This window comes from Lycorma delicatula, chromosome 10 (genome assembly GCF_047948215.1).
Source record: "Lycorma delicatula isolate Av1 chromosome 10, ASM4794821v1, whole genome shotgun sequence".
Classification (NCBI taxonomy): domain Eukaryota; kingdom Metazoa; phylum Arthropoda; class Insecta; order Hemiptera; family Fulgoridae; genus Lycorma; species Lycorma delicatula.
This window is the reverse complement of record NC_134464.1, coordinates 34,306,727-34,323,856: the sequence shown is the minus strand read 5'-3', so window position 1 is coordinate 34,323,856 and position 17,130 is coordinate 34,306,727. Positions and strand designations below refer to the sequence as shown.

General features: G+C 34.2%; 1 protein-coding gene and 1 long non-coding RNA gene across 7 annotated transcripts in view; one reads left to right on the top strand and one right to left on the bottom strand.

The window, feature by feature from the left end:
- Nucleotides 1–16,825, top strand: part of LOC142330974 (uncharacterized) — a 54,311-nt gene extending 37,486 nt beyond the window's left edge. For both annotated transcript variants that reach the window (XR_012757861.1, XR_012757860.1), the window contains exons 2-3: nucleotides 8,581–8,609; nucleotides 13,869–16,825. This is a non-coding gene — a long non-coding RNA (uncharacterized LOC142330974). The remainder of the gene's footprint in view (nucleotides 1–8,580; nucleotides 8,610–13,868) is intronic.
- Nucleotides 1–17,130, bottom strand: part of LOC142330971 (uncharacterized) — a 106,334-nt gene that overhangs the window by 3,956 nt on the left and 85,248 nt on the right. For 3 of the 5 annotated variants that reach the window (XM_075376454.1, XM_075376458.1, XM_075376457.1), the window contains exon 27: nucleotides 12,099–13,365. The exons of the other annotated variants lie outside the window; for them this stretch is intronic. The gene's annotated coding sequence lies outside the window, so the exon portion shown is untranslated. Of the gene's footprint in view, nucleotides 1–12,098; nucleotides 13,366–17,130 lie in introns of those variants that run through there. 5 annotated transcript variants of the gene reach the window in all.

Genomic DNA, 17,130 nt, shown 5'->3' with positions numbered 1-17,130 from the left:
TCCTGAACTCTTAGAAATGTTTCCCTTACCCCTATAAAAATCCCATTACAAAAATTAGGGTTCAAATACAGAGATAGAAGAACAATTGCTAACATTTACAGGAACCAAAGATTAAAAAGTAACGGGGATAGGCAACCGTTACTTTTTAATCTTTACATGGAACTAACGGTTAATGATGTTAAAGAACAATTTAGATTCGGAGTAACAGTACAAGGTGAAAAGATAAAGATGCTACGATTTGCTGATGATATAGTAATTCTAGCCGAGAGTAAAAAGGATTTAGAAGAAACAACGAACGGCATAGATGAAGTCCTACGCAAGAACTATCGCATGAAAATAAACAAAACAAAAGTAATGAAATGTAGTAGAAATAACAAAGATGGACCACTGAATGTGAAAATAGGAGGAGAAAAGATTATGGAGGTAGAAGAATTTTTTTATTTGGGAAGTAGAATTACTAAAGATGGACGAAGCAGGAGCGATATAAAATGCCGAATAGCACAAACGAAACGAGCCTTCAGTCAGAAATATAATTTGTTTACATCAAAAATTAATTTAAATGTCAGGAAAAGATTTTTGAAAGTATATGTTTGGAGCGTCGCTTTATATGGAAGTGAAACTTGGACGATCGGAGTATCTGAGAAGAAAAGGTTAGAAGCTTTTGAAGTGTGGTGCTATAGGAGAATGTTAAAAATCAGATGGGTGGATAAAGTGACAAATGAAGAGGTATTGCGGCAAATAGATGAAGAAAGAAGCATTTGGAAAAATATAGTTAAAACAAGAGACAGACTTATAGGCCACATACTAAGGCATCCTGGAATAGTCGCTTTAATATTGGAAGGATAGGTAGAAGGTAAAAATTGTATATCCAGGCCACGTTTGGAATATGTAAAACAAAATTGTTAGGGATGTAGGATGTAGAGGGTATACCGAGATGAAACGACTAGCACTAGATAGGGAATCTTGGAGAGCTGCATCAAACCAGTCACATGACTGAAGACAAAAAAAAAACCCCCTATAAAAAATCAGATTTCCTTTTATTATAAACTATGATAATTCTTTCTCTCTTTCAAATAAATAAGGCGCATTTGTTCTGTATTAAGCTGTCTATATAAATTTAAACAAGCAAAACATTTTTTCCTAGCCTTAAGACAATCCAGTCAAACCATTTCTGCCAACCGGGTTCTGTAATGTTTCCTTTATTTGTCAGATTTCCTCCGGCTGCTTGATAAATCATACCTGCAGTTTTTTACCCATCCTCATCACCTTTCCCAGACAAAGTCGCGTCCCGTGTTAAATTTTCCAATACAAGCTTGTACCTCTCTGTCTCCGCCGCAGACAACATCAGCTTTAGTAAGAGAGGCGAAAAAGCAATTATCATTTTTAAATAGTCGCTGCCATTGTATTTTCGCCTCAATGAACAAGTGATTAGAGAAATCTGCGGAAAGAACTTGAAAATTGTTAACTGTACTTAACAACATAAATCTACAACCGAACTTCCCATGAAATCTAGAACTCCACTCTATGAAAATAAGTACCGCTTATGATATGTCGTTGAAAAGCTCTCAATGAGGGCTTATTAAGCAGTTAAAAAAATGTCCAAAATCCAAAGTTTTTTTTGGATTTTGGGATTTATTAGACACTTCTGGTTCGGTCGATTGGAATCAAAAGGGAGGTGCAAACTAGCTGTTACAACAGTCCTAAACACAAAATTTCAACATTCTACGGCTAATGGTTTTTGAGTTATGCAAGATACATACGTACTTACGTACATCCCAACCACGTAGGGGAAGACACCCACCCCCGTTGCTAGCCTTGATGGGCTTTAACGGAAGTCGTCTTTCGCCCTCTAACTTTTTACATCTCATTGTAGTAAGCCAGGCCTCGTTGGGATGCCACCGATATAAATGGCTCGGTAAACATTTACATCAGTGATTTATAAGTCGGCTTTTGCCTTCGCTGCAGGCCTACATCGTTCCCCTCTGAATTAGCCAACAGAGTTCGCGGAAGCACGAACCTCGCGCCTAGTTCTACACTTTACAGAGCGAATTTACCTACGTACGTACAAACGTCACGCCGAAATTAGTCAAAACGGATTTAGGAATGGTCAAAATGAATATTTCTGTTGAAATCTGAAAACAGACATTTTTCGCGATCATAACACTTCCTTTACTTCGTACAAGGAAGTAAAAAAGCAGCGGGCTTAGTTGTTTGTTATTCAATTTTGTGATTAATTGATCTAGAAATCGGCCAGATGATTAGAATTGAACATGAGAGTTCACAATGTAGTACGTATATTTCTTTCTTTTCCCAATTGTTTGTTTAAAGTCACATCAACGAGATAACAGCCATAAGCGACTGTTATAGAACTACAGAGTGATTTTTTAGTCCTGTTACCCAATTTTAAATGTAATTTAAGAAATTAAGGTGGAATAAAAAAATGTATTTGTTACTTACAAAAGAGATTTAATAAAAAGCTATTATTTACATAATTGTTAAAGAATATGCTCAAAATGCCCACCCCTTGCGGTTATACACGCACGGACTCTTTCCAGCATATTAGCAGAAACCTTTTTAAGAGTTGCATTGGAAATATTCGTGATTAAGTCTGTAATACTGACTTTAAGTTCATCAATAGTGTGAGGATTGTTTTTGAAGGTCTCGGACTTAATATAGCCCCACAAAAAGTAGTCAGGAGATGTGAGGTCTGGGGACCTTGGAGGCCATAAGCCCTTGCTTATTATTCGATCATCAAAGAACTCTTGCAGAAAATCCGTGGTTTCTCGAGACGTGTGGCATGAAGCGCAGTCTTGCTGAAACCAGCAATACCGTTCTTGAGGTTCCAGGAGGGACATAAATTGGCGCACAATATTCCTGTATACTCCACCACTTACTGTCTGTTCCAACTATACGCTGACGAGATATCCCACAGCACACATCAATTTTTTCAGGATGCAAAGATTTATCTTGTAAACCGTTAGGATTTTCAACCGCCCAAATTCGACAGTTTTGACTGTTCACATAACCATCGAGATGGATCCAAGCTTCATCACTAAAGAACACTGTGTATTAAACACAGTGTTTAATACAACATTTTAACGGAATCGAATTATTATTCGATTCCGTTATTTACGAGAGACCTAAACCAACGGCAATATTGCAATCGATTGTTTAAATCTGGAGGCTGAAGTTCTTGGACTAATCGTACGCGATACGGATACAATTTCAATTTTTTAGCAGCTTTCTGAACACTCGAATATGACAAACTAACTTGCGTGGAAAGTTTTCGTAAACTTTTCCGTGGAGAATTGAGCAATCTTGTTTACACATTCTCTAAAACGTCATCTGTCAAGCGATTTGGTCGACCACTACGTTTCTGTCGCAAACACTACCTGTCTCTCGAAATCGGTTTGCTAGCCTAGAAATTGGCATTTTTTCTGGCGGAGGAAAACCAACAAATTTAATTTGAAATGATTCTTTTACACTCGCGTAAGATTTCGTAGCAAAATATTGTTCAAGAATGAAAACTCGTTGTTCTATGGTAAAAGATATTCTGTTCGTAACACGACCTGAAACGGCACAAAAGTTTATACAGCTCAAGGAGAATCAACTCACACTGCCGTATCTATACCGGTTGAGTAGCGCTACCAACTTCATGTCACAAAACAAAATCTCTCTTTCTTAGAAAAAAATTACCAGACATTAATAATTGGGTAACAGGACTAAAAAAATCACTCTGTATAACAGTAAACTAATAAATAAAACTAATTGACCATAAATAATAATTAGATAATAAACACCCAACATTGGAACATGACCACTAGACTATTTTCACTGCACACACAGTATTCCGTAAGGGATCCACGGAAACAAAACCGCTAAATTATGTAAGTAAAATTTTTTTATATCACCAACCATTGGCCCAGGAGGGTGAAAAAATTGGGGGTTTGAAGACAAAAAATCATACCTCCCTTAATAGGCACAGTATGAATTAGTTTAAAGTGTTCATTAGTCCTCTCAACATTACCTAAAACTTATGTCTGAAACAATTTTTGATATGACCAATCCTTACGGCAAGGGATGATCAAAATATTGCTGGACTTGTAAGAAGATGAGGCTTGTTTTACGCTATACATGTGAAACTTTTTTTCACATGAAACTATTATCGTACTGAGTAAATTGGAAGTTTTTCTTAACTTTAAGGTGGAAAGATTTTTATCCCCTATTTAATAGCAGTGAAATCTTATCTCCGCCTTCCGGCGTGCCGAAAGGGGTTATTTGTTTATGTAACAACAAAAATCGTCGGAAACAGGAAATTACAAATCATAAGTTGATAAAGCTGTGTAAAAATAAAAATGACATAATATATTTTTAACATAATAAATAAGATTTATTTTTAAATGAAATACTCAACTACTAGTTCAAACTCTAAAATATCCAAATCCGTTTAATGTCTAATCAAATTTTCAGTTACTATTATAAATTTATATAAAAAACGTAACTGATTATTTTTCATTACTGTTATAGTCTTACTCAGCCAACCACTATGAACATTTTTTTTTCTGTAAATAACAATTCTGACTGAAATAGCTGTTGTAGACGAAAGTAGTAGTTCATAAATGGAAAACCATTAATATAAAAACGTTTAGATTTTACAAGAGTAATTAGAAAGATAAGTTAAATAATTAAACACACCACATTTTTAATTTTTATTCACGGTCTCGTATGGGCTTTTTAAACCAAATAAAAATTGAACCTATTCCAAGAAGAAAAAAATATAATTTTTAGGCCTTTTCTGTTTTCCCCCACAGTGGTTTTTGCGGAGAAACAGGAACAGGAAGTACATTTGTTAACCAAACATAACTTACACTCGCTAACCTCGTCTAATTAATATTAAATAGCGACGCTATTTAACGTTAATTAGATGAAGTTAGCGAGCGTAGGTTATGTTTAGTTAGTTAAGTTGATATACGTTGTCCATGAAAGGGAGGTGGACGCATAGTTTGATCATGCACATTGAGCCGTGGGCCGGGAGGAAGTTTGGCGAACTGGGATTCTGGCTGACACAATTCCTGACCCGCCATGACATTTTTCGTTCATACCTGCGTAAACGAAGACCCTTTCTGCCCCTACTGTCGGGAGTTAGACACGCGGAACACGTGATATTCCAATGCTCATGCTGGGATGAGGAACGCCGCGACTGTACTGCCGTAACTGGACATCTCGAGGTGGGGACCATGGATGGAACGACGTTACGCAGTTCGGTGGACTTCGACACTGTGACGGGGTTGTGTTGGGAATACTGCAAATGAAATATCGGGAAGAGAGGGAGTAAGGAACAGCTCCGTACGGAACTGCCATTCGCCCGTGCTTGTACGGGTGGTCGGTGGTGATTAAGTGCGGGGGTTCTCAAACCCCTGAACTAAAAGACAGAGTCCCGGCGGGGCCGTCCCCGTTAGAGGCAAAGCACAAAGGACCGAGTTCCGGTTGCTGGGTGATGGAGGCCGGGAACGGCATAGCCGGGCCTGCCGTTTCCCTCATCTGGCGACTAGAGGCAAAGACACCTCCCGGAACCGTGTTCATGCTTAATTGGGGGTCTGGTTCCGGGAGACAAGGGGAAGAAAAAAAAAGGTGATATACGTTAACCCACCAGGTTGGTTTAGTGATAAACGCATCTTCCGAAATCAACTGATTTGGAAGTCGCGAGTTCCAGAGTTTAAGTCCTAGTAAAGGTTTATATACCTTTATACGGATTTGAATACTAGATCGTAGATACCGGCGTTCTTTGGTGGTTAGGTTTCAAATAACCACACACATCTCAGGAATGGTCGAACTGGGACTGAACAAGACTACACTTCATTTACACTCATACATATCATCCTTATTAATCCTCTGAAGTAATACCTGAATGGTAACTCCCGGAGGATAAAGAGAAAAAAAAAAGTTGATATACGTACGATTCGTCAGTACACGGAGTCAACGTAATATAAAGTACTTTGTATTGTTTATTTTTCATTAATAAATGTACACTGAGTCTGTTCTGTTTCTCCCCAAAAACAATTGTTGAGTTTAAATAGTTATTCTTTAAAAAACCATTTTGGGGAGAAGTAGAAAAGATCCCGTTTTTTCCGTTCAGCCCTCAATACAATCTTTGAAATTTATTTCTTAATACGTACCTTGTACATTCATAATTAATTTAAAATCTGGTGTCGACGTCAAAAACTTGCATTGAAGGCGTAATGGAAAAATTACTTTTACATTTTCAGTGCAATAATTTTTTTTCTTTTTGGAATCTGTTAAATTTTTTTTTTATTATTATAATTTTATCGAAACGGGAATATTGATTGGCCAACAAAAAGAGACTTCTCGTAAGAGAAAATAACGTTCTTTTAAAATAAAACAGGATCATTTAAAACAACTTAAATATTAATGTGAAACGATGCATAGAATCTAAAATGTAGGAATACATGAAAGTGTAAGTTGTCAAAGGGGAACGTCGGCATGATTTGATCGGAATAATCTAAGGGAGAAAAATGCAGAAGCTTTCAAAAATTCAATATGAAAAAAAATATTTTTGTAGGTTGGAAGCGTTTTGATAAATTCAATGATTTCCCTGTCGTAATTACGACAACGTTTTGTAGACTCAATTATTATTATTATTTCTTAGATTTTTTTATTTTATTGCTGACCTTGATACTTTTATACACGTAATCTTAATGAGAAATAAAATTATATAGCATCGCTTGCAACAGGATATAAATCTTATGCCGTTGCTAGTGATGCTATATAATTTTACTTCTTCTTCCTTCAATATATACAAGTTTCTACCTGCATATGTACCGAGTTATAAGTACATTTATGAAATCCATTCACCAATAGAAATAAGAATAAAATATTATTTAGTGTTAGTATAATGACCCGGAAATGATTTTTAGTATATCCACACAGGTAATTTGCAAAGGTATAGTGTAGGTAAACGAAATTTTCAGATTTGTTCAGTTATGCTACTATTTATATAAAAATAATATATTCTTGTATGTATAAATATATGTGTATATAATAAAATATTCTATTTTAGTAGTAAATTAACTACTCTGTTCATTTTGTATTTAAATAATAATTAAATGTTTTGTTTTTAATTATAGTTATCACTAACGCTATAAAAATAAATAGCTCCGAAATAGTTTTAACTTAAATATTAATATATATAGTAAATTACCCATTTTAAGTAAAATTAAAATAATTTAGTTATTTATATATAAAAGCCTTTAAGTGAGAGTTAATAGGCTGACTAACGTTTCGTTTTTTACTGTACGAGCTCTTAGCTGAAACATTCATAATTTACATAAAAATTAAAGGGTCTTTTTAGTGTTAAGGCGCTTCGCACTCTCTTTTTATTTCTCGCGGATTTATATAAAATTTTTGTTTAACCCTCCAGGATCACAATCGGCTATTACTTCAGACGATGAGATGAATGATTTGTAGCGTGTGTAAAAATGCCATGCTCGACCGGGATTCGAACCCGGGACCTCCGGATTAAAGGCCGATACGCTACCACTCGCGCCACGGAGACCGGCATAAAATATCACGATACAATATCATTTAAATCATGAAATCAGATGATTAAATGGTGTTATAGATAAATAATATTTTTTAAATTATTTGTCGGTGATGACTTGTGCAATCGATAGTAAAGAGACGGTTGTGTGCCAACGGGTACGATATTTAGTTATCAGGTGGAAATATCGTAAAAGACTATGCAATTACGAAGGCTTGCGAAAGGGGCCTTGGCTGGTGCGCAGTCAACTTTCGATCGATAATATCGAAATTTTTTATATATACCTGTAGAAGGAGTACATAAGACGAAATTTTTCGCCGACGAATAAAATACGAGTCTTAATAGTATCATCGATTGTAAAAATTATTAACATGAGGTGGCTCCGATTTGCTATTGAAAAATTAAGAGGAAAATCGGAGAAGTAAACAAACCGTAAAGATAGAAGAATCGTGTTTAAGCCGGAGGAAAAATAACTTCAGCCGTGTGTAACCACAACAGTGAGTATTCGGTGATGTTTGCGGTCCTGTATTGTATGTTTGCGTACGGCTCAAACGCTGCAGAAGGTCATTCTGGAATGAATCGATCCTGGGGCACCACAATAGGTCGGTTATGTGGAAAGCATAAGGCGGCATAAAACGTATTCCAGGTTAAGAAAATTAGGCATCAGACGGTTAATTACGTATAAAATTTCATCGAACGCATGTCGGGTGCACGCACTGAAACGATCAAGTCGTTGTGGACTTCGGCCACAACGAGAAACCTTAAGGGATCCGTTCAATCAGATTGTTATTGGACTTTTATATGTGTGAATTTTTATAGCGGCATTGGTTGCATTACAGTAAATTTTGTAAGATATCAGAACAGAACATCATGTGCGCTATTAAGACCAAAACGTTCGCCTGCATAATAATGTTCAATTATTATTGATTAGTTAGTTTTATATTATTTAGGTCAGTTTTAGTTAGTTAAGTGCGAAGCTGTTTTTAAAAGTATTTATTATGTTATTTTTCTCCTTATGGCAGGTCTGCTTTGGATGATTTACTTAAAACTGGTAAGTGAAATTTTACATTTTGTTAATATTCTATTATTGTATGTTTTTTTGTGAAGTTACGGTGATGTTTCGTTAGTTGTTTAACAGTACGTTGTAAAACCATTATACGGGCAAGACGAATTACAAGAGCTAACACGAGAATTATTTTTTTTTTCAAGGTCCGATCGGTCACGAAATTAAAACCACGTGAAAATATTTTTTTTTTATTTGTAACAAGTACTTACATAGTTACGCTATTTCTCTACATAGTCGCCACTCCGATTTAGACATTTGTCGTAGCGTGATACCAACTTTCATACCAAAACTTGTTCAGTAAACGAATCACTCAATACAGATATTGTGAACCGACGATTTTCTCGAATTGCCTCATCCACTCGCTTCTGTACGTCCTGCTTTAAAGTTCCTGCACCATTGTCGCACTTTGCTGTCAGTCACTTAAGTTTCACCGTACACATTACTTATTCGTCGATGAATTCAGCTGCATCACACCCCTCAGCCTGAAGAAATCGAATTACCGCACGCACTTCACACTTGGCGGGATATGCTATTGTTGCAGACATGTTTACGTGCTAGCTGTGTGTTCACGACTAAACGAAGTGACGCGGCGTGATTAAAGACCATACTAGAGACGCTGCGCAACACATATGCGCAAAGGTTCATCCGATTTTTGCGCGGGTGTTTATGTCGCGACCGATCGGACCTTGAAAAAAATAACCCTCGTAGTTGTCATGTTTTACTAAAAACTCGCTATCTCCGGATGGAAAAATGCTAGTTTTGTGTTCGGATGGTCGTAGGTTCCAAACTCGGCGATATGTGGAAAAAACAATTCATAAATAATGCATAAAAAAAGAGAACGGGGAACATAACAGAAAAGTCCCAATACTAAAAACGTAAAGAAAATAATGTCAATAAATTATTTAAACGCTTAACGTTTGTCCAAATAGATTTAAATACTGTTGCTAACAAAACTCGTTTAATTTTAAATCTTAATATTATGTATACAAAAGTAATATGGTCGATGATAATAAAATAATTTTTATTTTAGCCTTATCAGTCAAATCTATTAATATTCTTTTTTCTAAACTGTAAAGTTATACGTCAAATAAAATGCAATGATTGTTAACTTTTCATAATTACAACATCGAAATCATTTAATTGCTCAGAGCACTTTCAATCTACTAAAAATTATCAGTTTTTCACTGTTACGGAAAAGGCCATTAATTGCGTTAGCACAATGGTTCTAAAAATGTAACGAAAGGATATTCATTATAACTGCAACTCACGACGGAAAGTATGAACGACTCACAGGATGACGAATTTATTAGATGATTATCAAATTTCCTTGTATAGATTTGTTAAAATATCAGACTTTATTTTAAACAAAAGCGATAATTACAATTTTTTTTTCAAAAGTAACATCTAGCAACTAAAGAATACTACAAAACAATTTGTTACAGGCAGAAGTAAACACTTTGAAGTTACAGTCTGAAGTAAATCTAACTAGTTTATTAGAATAAATGAGCTCTTCCAATTTACATACAAAACGGCTTTTTTCATCATAGTAATTTCATACATAACTATACGTTTGTTATATTTATATGACTTGTACTACATAATTTATTTTGAACAGTCAGGAATATATTATATATAAATAAGAGAATTGGTATAAGATTACTATTGTAATTTCTGGCCACCTTTTCTAACAACTATAATTTTTTTCTACTTGTTTTTAATTATGAGAGTTATTCAGTAATTACAATCAACTCTGGAACTAAAATGATTTACTTAATCGGTGCAACATTAACACGCTTGTCCCATCTCTGAATCAGCTTATTTATGCCTGCTGCAAAGAAATCATTGTCTTAATTGATGTCAGAGCTAATTTAGTACATTTTCTTTCATGTTGTTACGGCTATTAAACGTCCTTACCACGCAATGCTTCCTTGGGCAACCAAACAATCACAAATCTCATTTGTCACAAAGTCAGGATATTATGGGGATGAAGAAGTACGCCCGATGCAATTTGAAGATGGTTTCTTGAGTTACCTGAGCTGTGTGAAGCTGAATGATGCTTTTACACTTAGATCCAGGACGTTTTTTTCAACACTACTGGTTTCATTTCACTGATAAGCAACTCACAGTAGTATGCACTGTTTATTGCTTGCTAATCTTTTAGAAAAATTGACAAAACAGTTTCTTTGCATCCCAAAAGACAGTCATCATGATTTTTCCAGCTGATGGTGGGTTTGGAATTTTTTAACAGGTAAACTACTCAAGTGCTTCCCCTCAATGCTCTGTATTTTTGATTCTTGTTCATAATGTATACCTCATCACAGGATTATTGTCCTAAAAAGCATCACCTTCTTGTCGATACTGCTTCTCCAGCTCTGTGAAGTATTCTCTCCTTATGGTAATCTGTCAACTTCTTTGAAACCCATCTGACACTTGGTGATTAATTTATGAACTAACTGTACTGACATTTGTAATTTTTCTGCTGTAATCCGTCGGTCTTCTTGGATGTGAGAATCTACGAAAGTTTCAAGTGCTGCTGTTGAAACTTCAATTGGATATCCAAATCGGTGTTCATCAGTCGCTGAAGTTTGACCACCTTAAAATCTTTCTACAAACTTGTGCAGTTCATTGCCTTATTATTTGGTCATACAAGAGTAAATGTTTTTTTCCTTCAGAAAGCAAAAAACAGATCATTGCACACTGTTCAAATAATTTCCAATCTTCAAGAGGGCTTGCCATTGTAAAATGAGATTTTGAAGTTAAAAACAAAACATATTACTTAAACAACAATTGATCTCGTCATCAGAGGGGGTTATCTTTCAACTTACCTTCTAAAATTGTCAATCTTTTTTCTAGCTGTTTTGCCTCCACAGCCACTTATGTCTTAATTACTGAATCACTCTCATACATTCTTTTTACAAGATTACTACATCTAGAATCCTTCTCATTATGATAAACATATTGGAAAAATGACTAATGATTTTCTATAATAATTCAAAAATAAGAATTGTTAAGAAGTAACTTTGTATTGTGTTCATGCAGTCTGGATTATTTGAAAAGGCTACAGAAAGTTTATGTAGCTAGTAATTCAATGTTGTTTAATTACAGCAAAAAATTAATCTGTACGTAATAAAACCATTTTATTGGCTAATTTTATGGTTTACAGATTTGAGGCAGACGAACAATTAATTTAGAAAAGAGTACAAAATAATTTCTTTTAATGGCTTTTAAATGTAAAGAAATTAAGCCCAGGAAAGAAATGGATTAACTCATTTAGAATTGACAAGGGTAAGAGCTCTCTGAATCAGTAGTTCAAATTGTTATGGTTGTGTTGATACAAATATCCTATGATACGGATTTTTTAGATCGAAAAATTTTTCAAATACTAATGGTAATAGTTGTAGGAATAACTGGGTTGAGCAAGATCCTTTTCAAGAATATCAGATATGAAGGTCATTCAATAATTAGACAAATAGCTAATTTGTAAAAATGATTTATTAAATAAATACAATTCTTTTGATTGCTTTTCAATGTAATCACCCACCAACTTCTCTGCACTTCTCCAATCTTTTTATGAGTCTTCTTATCCCCTCAGCAAAGAATTCTTTACTTTGATCTCGAAGCCAGTTTTTTACTTTTTTCTTTACCTCTTCGTTGCCACTGAGCTTGATGCCATACAAAGCTTCTTTTATTGGATCAAACAGATAAAATCAAAAGGGGGGTAAGATCAGGGCTTTAAGGATGAGGCAGGAGCTCCCAACAGTTTCCAGTGTCAGTTATGCCGTATGAGGTCGAGCGTTGTCTTTAAGAAGCACACCTTCCTCTGCCATCCCAGACATTTCCTCTTCAATGCGGGCTTGACTTCATTCTCAATCATGGCCGAGTAGCACAGACTGCCTCCAAATAATCACAGAAAATTGGACCATGGACACTTCAAAAGGTGGTTAAAATGACCTTACCAGCCTATGGATGCATTTTGAATTTCTTACAGACAAGTAATTGAGGGTGTTTCGACTGCATGCTTTGATGCTTGGACTCCAGCTCAAAATGATGTGTCCAAGTTTCATTAGAGGATAAAATCTTGTCCAAAAATGCATCACTTTCATTATTGAAACATTTGTTGAATTTGGGCAAATGCAAAATCTCTCAGCTTTGTGATGAATGGTAAGTCTGAGCTCTCTGGGAATCCAATTTGGACCAATCTTACAGTAGTTCAGTTTGTTTTGAATGATTTGTGCCAACTTACTCAACATTTTTTAGCAATTTGTTCAACTGTAAATCGTCTGTCTTCTTGGATAAGTGAATCAATATGAGAATCTAACGCCGAGGTCAACATTGTTATTGGACGTCCGAAGCAATGCTCGTTAGTCAGGCTTTTACGGCCACTTTTAAACTTTTCCACCCAAGAATAAAAACTTGCACGGTTCGTGCAACTACTGTTGTATTGTTTGTTCATCTCAGAGAATATTTCTAATGGCTGTACACTTTCCAAAAGTAAAAATCGGATCACAGAATGCTGTTCTTCAAAAGCACTTTCTTCATACAGACACACCATCGTAACTAAGACTTTAGAGGTTATGTTTACGAAAATATTAATTGAACAGCTGACTAACACTCTTTGCAAGGTTGCCAACTAAACACTTAGAAAAGTTTCAAATACCAGAATTATGTGTTTCCTTCACTAAAAATGTTTGTTTAATTATTGAATGACCCTTGTAGTTGGATTTATGGAAAGGATTGAATGCTGAAAAAATAAATGTTAAGAAATTTAATGCGTTAGAATCTATAAAGGGTCACAAACATATATTTGTTTGGCTTATTGAAGTAAAATACTTATTCTAATTTGACTTGCATTTAAAATAAGAATGATAGTTCAGATCACTCGGCCTTATAATTAATTAACTCTGTTATTTATCTTTAGCACTTTGGGAACTGCTATAGATACGACATAAACAATGACTTGGTGCATTGAATTGTTAATGTCTAAAATTTACTCAAATGTGATAAAGGCTTTTTACTGTAAAATGCAATTAAGATGTCACTGAAGGCATTAAGGAGAAACTTTTTAATTTACTGTTCTGCTCTGTAAGTGATGATGCTAAGAAAGCTACCCTATACACTAATGCAGATTTAATTAAATTTATCCAACTATTTAAATTTTTATGGTTTTTGTTATAATTTAATAATTAAATCTTGTATGATAATTGATTTATTGTAAATATTATATATATATTTTTTTCTTTTAAGATCATGGCATTGATTTCTTTGGTCATTCTTCCCTGAAAGTGGAAATTTGTAGTGTATGAAAAATGCTGTCTGACCAGGATTTGAATCCAGGACCTAAGGTTAAAGGCTACGATGATACCACTCTACCATGGAGGATCGACGGAGTATTATTATTTTATTATTGAATATAGACCAGAAAAAATGTTATGGGAAGATAATGATCACTATTAACTTTTATTTGTATAAATTAGAATGTATATATTTTACTTTACTAAAGTAATAAGAAGTCTTCCTTAAATCTTTGATTCAGAATTCTTATTAATTTGGCTTTAAAGAATATTATTAATAATAGAAAGGATACTTTAATGTTTAAGAGTGACACATAGGTGACAGAAAGTTTTTACATAAGTAATAATCTAGCAATTTTAAAATTAAATTATGTTTATCGATACAAAATTAAAGCTCAATACATGCCATTTGAATGTAATTATGGTCACCTAATTTATGAAAAATAATGTCCTTGAGGTGACATCCATCAATTTGAATGCAGTTCTCAATTCTCTTCTCGAAATACTTCATCACATGGGCATACTTCATCACATCATTTCTCTGGAGAAATGAGATTAGCTGGGAGATCTTGGAGGCCGTGGAACATTGCCAAAATGTGACATGATATGTCTAGGAAACACAATCAAAGAACTGCCACTGAATCATCTGCGATGATTCAATGATCAGAACATGAACCAAACATTTTTAAAGTAATTCTTTGTCTTTGTAGTTCCGGCCTGAAGAACGTTTGAAGCATGTGAGTGTATAGAGCTGAATTAACAATGACATTAACGCCATTTTCCTCAAAAAAAATAGTCCAATAATGCCAAAAGTTCCACACCTCCACTGTTATTGAAATGGCGTCTTGTGAGGAGCAGAACTATCCCCACCATGACATTCTTCGACCACCGTGCTCTCAGTACTATGCAGTTCAAAACCATCCATTTCCCATATGTCACATGTCACCTGTAACATCTGTTCCAGTCTTTGCTATTGCCATGACACATTTAAAGCAGATAGGGTACAAGAATTTCTTTCACAGACAGTGATTACGTTTACTTTGTAGCTGGCCTTTGTGGTAAAGAATAAAATTGTCACAGTATTTTAATAGTCTTGGTATACTCATGTACAACTGTATATGGGGTTCATTGAAGATGGCATCAGGAAATTCCTTCACTCCTCATCTTCCTTAGTAAAACCTAGATGCTTTTTATTCTTGAAGTAGCAATGTTATTATTAGCAGCGACTTCATCATGTCAGGTCACTTACAATCATTATGATAATTGTACCTAACATACATACAGATTTAAAACGTAAAGAAAAATTTAACCTTCACCATGTGGGACCAAGTATGTATTTAACTGTACTGATAGTATTGGGTGAAATTTAGAATCTCTCGCTCATTAAATGCTCAAGCTAATACAACTTTTGAAATTATTCAAATTTAATTTTTTTTTTCACTTAAAAAGAAGACAATTCAAGCTTTCAAAAACATATTTAAATTTACAGAGTGATTAAGTACAAAGACTAAAATGGATTTATATTTGGCTATCTTGATTAGCAAAGTTGCAATTTTGATGTAAGCCTATCTATTAATCAGGTAGGACTAAAAACCAGAGGTTGGCTTTTTTCTTGTAGGAAGCTCGGTTAAAAAAATAGAACTGTCATGTTTCAACCTATTTCCTACTTAACACCTTGAAGTTGAATTACCAAACAAATGGTCAATTTCAAAGTCAAAAAACTTGAAACTGAGATAAAAAATCTCAAACTATTATTGATTCATTTGATTTAAATGTTCCGATTTTAAAATTATGCGAGTCGATAATAAATGATCCAATATGCATCCCAGTCTTTTTATGTTCTTTGCATATGTAAAGCATCTGATATACCAATGCTACCTTCTCTAAAGGTAATGATTTTCATCGTACAGATGGTCTTTAGTGTACAGGGCAATTAGTCACATTTAGGGCTGAATAAAAATTACACTTTAAAGAACTTAATATTCTGATATGCAATTCCACTGAAGAAGGCAACCAATTCATTCCTCACATTCACTGTTATGGAATGTTTGTTATTTCTAACAATAACCATGCCATTCTTTGGGGTCACTGGCAGTTGACAACCAGTAATTAAAGATTTAGTCCTAACAAAAATATTTCCGAAGTTAAATCTTTTAAATTTTGATTTTCAATAATTAAGTGGTCAGATTTCAAAGAACATTTTCAGAAAGTTAATTTTGCTCTTGATATAATAGAATGACCAGATTTTATGCTAGGGAATTTTCACATGCTCCAATATGAATCCCTGAAAGCAATGCAAGAAAAACTCCAATCGCTAAGGGTATGCAAGCCCTGATAGTTGTTCCACACCAGCTTTAATCTATTCAGTACTCTTACCGAAACTACAATTATATGACTACTACATAATACGCATATTCTATATTATGTACAAGTGCAGTATCTAGCTGTTATGCTTTTAAAAACTAATCTGTATAGATATGAGCTATATTTTTATTTAAATACTACTAACTGTTATAAATATTTTTAACTGCAATCAAACGGATATTGATAAAATGGTTTTACTGAGTTTTTGATAGCATTCATGAACAACTGTACATTTTGTTAGTATGTTTATTATTATGTGTATTATTACATTGCATAAATAATAATGACTGCTTCAAATCATATTTTAGAATTGAAAGATGAAGGTTATGACAAACTTCAAATTAATATTTATCATAAATTCTACTGCAGGCTGGATTGGAAATAACAAGCTGAAATGCACAAGTACCCATATCTATAAATATGTTATGGGTAAATGATTTTACAACAAAATCTGCAAAATTAAAACTACTGAAGTTAATCAATTTCCTAAATACTTAAGTTAATCGATTATTAAAAAATCTCTTTATGTATTTGTATTTTTTGAAGTAACAAATACTGGTATGGCTTTTAATAAAAAAACTCATCCTACAGGTATAACTTTTTATTTATTTAAACTTTATAAAAGCTTTTCATTAATAAAGATAAAAATAACTTGCCACTGCAGCCTCTCACTCTGATACTCAAGATGGCCGGCATGTGTTTCGGTCTGCAAAGATTTTGTGCACTTACAAAGGTATAACAGCAAACACTCTTGTATAAATGCAATACATTCTAGTCTTATCTCATCTGTATTAAACACAAGACTAGTAATTTCTGCTATTTCATTTAACTCTCCTCAATGTGAACCATGA